The sequence below is a fragment of the Hipposideros armiger genome, unplaced genomic scaffold (assembly GCF_001890085.2).
Source record: "Hipposideros armiger isolate ML-2016 unplaced genomic scaffold, ASM189008v1 scaffold_29, whole genome shotgun sequence".
NCBI classification, from domain to species: domain Eukaryota; kingdom Metazoa; phylum Chordata; class Mammalia; order Chiroptera; family Hipposideridae; genus Hipposideros; species Hipposideros armiger.
The window spans coordinates 4,509,508-4,516,803 of record NW_017731379.1 but is presented as its reverse complement, the minus strand read 5'-3'; the positions used below and the strand labels follow the sequence as shown (position 1 = coordinate 4,516,803).

Below are 7,296 nucleotides of genomic sequence, written 5' to 3'. Positions count from 1 at the left end.
TTTCTTTCTTTCTTTCTTTCTTTCTTTCTTTCTTTCTTTCTTTCTTTCTTTCTTTCTTTCTTCCCTCCTTTCTTTCTTTCTTTCTTTCTTTCTTTCTTAGACTTGGAAAGGGAATTGGTTTTTGAATCATTAGGCATGTGTTTGGCTACATAAACAAAATCACATTTAACAATGCTTTCAAAAGCTCAAGGTTTATTTTTCTCATGTTATGAAAGGATGCTGCTGGTTTGGGTACAATTGCTCAACAATGTCTCTGACTTTTTTGCTATTTTTCTCCTGATTGTTTTCAAATTGCCACTGCTCTGGGCATCATTTCTGAATTCAAGGCTGTAAGATGGGGAGAAAGGGCAGCATCGGTGATGTTAATTCCTTTTGTCAGGAAAGTGGATACTTTCCCAGAATCCTGCAGTAGCATCCTGCTTTTGTCTGATTGATTATATAATAACTTTGTCAACACTTGCTGTAAGAGAGGCTGGGCAAGCATGTCAGCAGCATCTGTGGTGGTGTCAGGTGAGGGAGTGAAGGTTGGAGATGGGTGTTCGATTTGACGTTCACTAGTTCCATCTGTATAATCATCATTACAGTCAAGATATAGAACATTTTCATCATTCCAGAAAGCTTCCTCCTGCCCTTCTCAGTCAGATCTTCTGCCCTCCTCACACCCTATGGCAATCATTGCCATTACTTCATTAAAAAATTTTTTTTCAGTTGTAGTTGACTTTCAATATTATATTAGGTTCAGGAGTTATTTCATTCTTTAAAAAAGTATCTTACATAATTTCTACAGGTTGGTATGGATTTTAAGGGCCTGCCCCTTCAGGTCACTTTATTATATTTTCTAGCTCCGTATTACAGACTTTAGGTCAGTATCAGAGTCATTATCTGAGTGTTTTAAAACTGCAGATTTCTTGGTCATGGCTCTCCCATCCCCCAATACCTACTGAATCATAATTCTGAATGTGAGACCATAGAATCTGCATTTCTTACAAATAATCTAGATGCTTATCATGTTAAAGTTTGAAAATCTCTGCTTTGGATTTTAGGATGTTTAAATTATCCCTACATTTTTATCACTGCTACTAGTTAATAGGATTTGGGGTGAATCTGTGACATAAATTTAGAGCCTTGTAAGAGGCTGATTTCTACATCTTAGATGCTTATATTTAGTAACAATTCTAGCACTCAAATACTCTTGTTTTATATATAATTTGAATTCAACCTGTTTTGTGAATTAAATATATAGTATATACATTTGGGTTTTTTGTTTTGATAAAATTTTGGACATAATTGTTCCATGTGAGTATATGTTTGCTATATAATGTTGTTTTGGATTATTAAATCAATGAAATATTTAAAAATAGATAATTCAGATTACCAAAAATATTTTTATAAATTAGGATTAGTGCAATATAGCTATAGTATGTTTTAAGGAACAAATATATTAGCTTTCTAGGGGACTAACTGGTTTTCAATATCCAATTTTACATCATTACAATAAGAAAAAAGTGTGAGGTCTTATAAATATGTCAAATAATACAAGGACCATTTAAAGAACAATAAATTATATAAACTGATGTATGTTTGTAAACCATTTAAACACTATGTATTTTTTTATTTGAATCTCATTAGTAAAGAATTCTGACATTTAAATTAAGATAAAAGTAAAAAAAATGGAGCTTTTAAAGCTCTAAATTGATAATAATGTCCTAATGAGGACTCTCTGACTACACTACGTACTCCTTGCTTCTTCTTTCTCTTTTTATGCCACTCTTTTATGCTGAATGAAGGGAAACTTAGTAAGAACATCTGGTTCTACCTTTTACCCATATTATATTGAAGTCACTTGTTTAACCCAGACCCAGATGTGAAGTGCGCCAAGATGGGCACAGATAAAATGCTAGTTTCGATTTCCGAGCAGCTGCTTATTTTCCTGTGAGTGTAGGATGAGACATCTCTAAGAACTGAGGGGCAGTTCAATGAAACCACAAACTATAGAAGAAGCTGTAGAACTTCCCTTTCAGCAAACTAGCTCGTTAGTCCTTTCATTTTTTTTTAATAACAGCTTTATCGAGACATAATACACCTATATACATTTCACTCTTTTGAAGTGTACAATGTAGTGGTTTCTAGTGTATTTACAGTTGTACATCGATCACTACTATCTGATTCCAGAACATTTTCATCACCCCAAAAAGAAACCTGGTACCCATTAGCAGCCACTCTTCATTACCCTCCCCCAGCCCTGGGCAATTGCTCATTTACTTTCTATGTCTATGGATTTGCTTATTCTGTACATTTCATATAAATGGAATCATACAATAGGTAGCCTTTTCTCTCTCTAGCTGCTTTCGTTTTTGCCTAATGTTTCCAAATTTCACTCATGTTGTAGTGTGTGCATCAGAACTTTATTTTTTTCTATGCCTGAGTAATATTCCCTTGTATGGCCATACCACAATTTGTCCATTCAGTAGTTGGTAAACATTTGGGTTGTTGCCACTTTTGAGCGCTAAGGAATATTGCTATGAACATCAGTGTACAGGCTTTTGTTTGAAGTTATGTTTTCAGTTCTTTTGGGTATCCAGGAATGAAACTGTTGGGTTGTATGGTACAATGTCTGTTTAACTTTTAGAGGAATATTCTAAGTGGCTTCACTATTTACAGTCTCCCCAGCAGTGAGTGAGGGTTCCAGTTTCTTTACATCCTCCCAACACCTGTTATTTTATGTCTTTTTGTTTATAGTTTTTCATTTCATTATGAAGTATGGTATCTCATTGTGGTTTTTATTTATATTTCCCTAATGACTAATGACGTTGAGCATCTTTTCATGTGCTGACTGGCAATTTATCTATCTTCTTTGGAAAAATGTTGGATCCTTTGCTTATTTTTAATTGGATTATTTGTCTTTATGTTGTTGAACTGAAAGACTTCTTTATATATTCTAGATGGTGGACCTTTATCAGATCTATTATTTGCAAATTTTTACTGGCATTCTGTGAGTGTCTTTTTACTTTGTTGATAGAATATTTTGATGCACACAAGTTTTTAATTTTGAAGAATTATTTATCTCCATTGTCTTTTGTTGCTTATAGGTGGTTTGAATTATGAGTTCTGTTAAGAGCCTAATGTACAATAGTAACCTGGCAGAGATATAACAGTGGTTTGTTTAATCTACATTGGTAGCAGTGAAACAGGCATTTGGGCAGAGTATGGATATATGTTACAGTAATTACGATAATAATAGCATATATCTTTGTTCAGTGGTTATTATGTGCTAGGCACTGTTCTAAGTGGTTTACATGTTAAGTCATTAAACCTAAAACCCCATGAGATGTATGTATTATTATTCACATTTTGCAAATGAAGAACTGGAAGAAGACACAGAGTTGTTAACTAACTTTTTCATGGCCATATAGCTGGTAAGTGGTAAATATACTTACTATGTAAAGCTACCTATAGAAAAAGCCTATAATGACATGTAAAGACTTTATACTTATGGCACTATTTTCATGTGTTTTCATTATCTTTTATAATATTAAAGTTAAAAGATTATTTTACATTTCAAATTGATTACTTGTTATCTGATGTAAAGTTATATATGTGTGGGTACATGCAAGGGTATATGTATCTATATTTGTATTTATGTGATATTTAAGAATACATATATACACATAAATATGTGAGTATACACACCTAGTTGTTCATTTGTGCATTAAGAGATATCTGGAAAAATTTCTTCCAAGATAATAAGAAATAGTTGTCTCTGGGTTGTGGGGTGTGTGTGAGTGTGTGTGTGTGTGTGTGTGTGTGTGTGTGTGTGTGTGTGTGTGTGTTTAAAATGATTTTGTCCAATAATTATGTGTTATTATTGAATTGAATATAGCTATATTCACCTTGCAGACAAAACAAAGTGTCTTCTTACTTTTGAATTTAGACATGTTCCTAGCTCATATCTTGTATGGATTTCTCTTATGGAAAGGCTTTATGTACAGTTTTTCCTCTACTGTGGAGTGTTTTGCAAACTGTAAGAACAGTATTTATTGACCTGAGGGTTTTACCGTGTTTTTGACCTTGACTTTAGATTTCCAAGGTCATTTCTGGTTTGAAGTCTGTGATGTCTCAACAAATCGATATTTACCAGCTGATGATGGTATAAAACAGGTCGTTGGCAAACCGTGTTCCATAAGCCACGTATTGCCTTCTATCTGTTTTTGGATCTCATTTTATAGATGAGCATTGGAATCTATTTGATGATAATACTAGCTCAGAACCTCAAATAATCAAAATACTGTCTCCTATAAAATAAGATTCCGTTCTTCTCCTTAGTAGACCTATATTACAAAAAAATTATGCTCAGTAAAAATTTTGTCAAAATTTGTTTTCCTCCTTGTTATTATAAGTGCCTAGTTGGTTTTGCTTCCTTGCCCTCAAAGCCTACAATTTTATTATCTGGCCCTTTACAGAAAAAGTTTGCCAAAGCCTGTTCTAAAAGGAACTTGCATTTTCTCATGTCCACACTGATTCTCTGCTTCAGTTTCATAGCATTTTGAAATCTAAATGGCCATGCAGTGTATCCCTTGCTGTCTAAATCTGCTTGGATTGGGTCAATTCCTGGATTTAGGACAGCGAATAGTCAGTGTTCTTCAAAAAATAATTATCTAAATATATTTGCTTCATAAATTCAAGAGTAGGTGTTTGAATAGTACTTGTTTGGTACCTTCACTTGTTGAACTTCTTTTTATAATAATTGTCCGATCTGTACATGGTCAGTGTTATTTGTCATGATATTTGGTATTGTAGAGCTAAATCAGAGATGCAACTCTCATATAGCTCATATAGCTCTCCTCTAGAACATCTTAACTAGAAATATTTCAAAATTGAGGTCCAAAAATCATGCAAATGACATCTTTTTATTATTAGTTTACCATTTTGTATCATCTTTCTTGTTTTTTAATGATGTATGAAAAACCACCCAACTTGTTTGATAATACCAACAGTTGTATCATGCTGCATTTTGTGGGTAGGCGACGTGTTATCTTCCGTAATGTTATTTAAAGGATTAAACTTTCTCTAGTCTCTTGACAGCTAGTATCTTTAGCAACCCGTCTCTGCTCATTTATGTATCCTGATGTGTCTTCAAGGTCACAGAGCAGAACCAGAGCTCTAACAGCAGTTTTCTAAGTAAGCATTTCGGTGGGATTCTGTCTTCCTGCCTTGATAGTGATTGTTAGCACCACCTCATATCAGAAGTATTCCTAAAATGAAAGAAGGAAACTTCTTTCATTGGCAGATCAGGAAGTGGTCTTGATTATAAGTGTTTTGGAAAAAGGTTTTAGATAACACTGTGGATGGAACATAAATTACCCAATAAGCCTGAAGATGCTTTTCTTTATATATTTGATGCTGGCTTGTGTTAATGCAGTTGATATTATGGTATTATATTAAATTCCCTTGATATTGTGTTTGTTTTCTCTTGCTTCAACTATTAACACTTTTTGTTGTCCTGCCCCTTCTCTTTCTCTTGCTTTTCTATAGGTCTCTTTAGTTGAAAGTTATCATAGGCAAAAGACAGAGGTAAAACACTTATGGAGAGACTGTTTATTCATAATTCTTGAATTCCTGAGAGTTAAATTTGTCAAGTATCAGGAGATTCTTTAATGATATTGTTAATGTGTCATTTGTCACAGTAATTGAAATAGACAGCCATGCAGTTGAAATTGGGTTTATCCATGTATTAATAATTTTTGTTAGCAGTAGTCCACCAAAGAAGTATCTTGTCTTGATGTATAAGACTAAATTGGGGCCGGCCGAGTGGTGCGATGGTTAAGAGCTGGCTTGGGACACCAAGAGGGCCCCGGTTTGGATCCCACATATGAGGGCCAGTGACACTGCCCTCTACAGCTAAGATGCAGAACAACAGCTCAACCAGGAGCTGGGCTGCTGTGAGTTGCTGGCGACGGCATAGGCTGCAGCCCTTGTGGCAGTGGGTTGCCATGGGCTACCGTGTGTAGCCAGCAGCCAGCGTGAGCGGCCAGCAGCCACTGTGAGTGGCCGTCCAGAGGCCGGCGACTGATCTGCCTCGCCCGGGAAGAGCACAATGATGGTGCCACAACTTGGGCCAGTGAAGCAACGTCCTCCACAACTAGACTGAAGAACAAAAGGACAGCAACTTGTCTGTTCCCCTTCCCCCAATTCCCCAATAAAAATCTTTTTTTAAAAAAAGCCTAAATTCATTTGTTTTTTTTAAATTTTTTTTTATTTCAAAGGTTCCAAGCTTTTTTAGAGACTTGTACTTTGATGAATACTTGTAGCTTTTGTTTGTGGAATATTTCTGGAATTTTAATCTGAGTTTAGGTTTATTGGAGGATGTAATATATTGGAAAGTTGGCTTCTCAGACTGCTTAAGGAGTTTTACTTAACTCATGTTGTTATAATGATAACTAATAGATTCATATTCATATTCATATACAAGTGTACACATACATGCATTTTTCATATTAAATCCCACTCACGAATATTTTATGTTTATTCTTCCATACTTTTACATTGTCTGGATTTTTTTTTAAGCACTGTTTGATGAATGTTTTATGTGGTAGAAAATTATTTTAGTTTATCATTTGGTGAATGTGGAAAGTCTATGACTTGCCTTTCTTTTAGCGGCTATGCGTGAAAATGGTTAAAACAATATTGAATTTTACCTGGCTTCTTTTTAAATATAAAAATAAATGCAGACATTTTGATCAAGTTGTCACCATTAGATTGATATCAAGATAAAAATAGCAAATTCAATTTCCCAATTTGAAAACACTGGAACTTCTATATTCAGTGCTGGCTAGTGTCATACAAATTAGTGACTAACTTTCCCTAGATCCAGCCTTTTGCCAGCCATTTGTTTTATAAGTAAGTTTTTTTTTAACATATCTGCACTCATTCATTTACATATTTTCTATTGCTATTGACACTAGAATAGAATTGAGTAGTTGCAACAACCAACAGAGATGCTATGACTTGCAATCATTGCAGATACATAAGTTGTGTTTTTTTTTGTTTTGTTTCTTTTGTCAGTAGAATGTTTTTTTTGTGTGTGTTTTTTTAAAGATTTTATTGAGGAATTGCAGGGAGGGGAACAGCGTTGGGGAATCGGGGAAGGGGAACAGGCAAGTAGACAAATGCTGTTTTGTTCTTCAGTCTAGTTATGGAGGACGTCGCTTCGCTGGCCCATGTTGGTATGATCATTGTGCTTTTCCCAGGGGAGGCAATCCGTCGCCGGTCATTGGTCGGCCGCTCACAGCGGTTCCC

General features: G+C 34.9%; 1 protein-coding gene across 12 annotated transcripts in view; it reads left to right on the top strand.

Moving 5' to 3' along the window:
- The window catches only part of BCAS3 (BCAS3 microtubule associated cell migration factor), a 574,404-nt gene that overhangs the window by 226,603 nt on the left and 340,505 nt on the right, over positions 1 to 7,296 (top strand). The gene's annotated exons all lie outside the window — the stretch shown is intronic.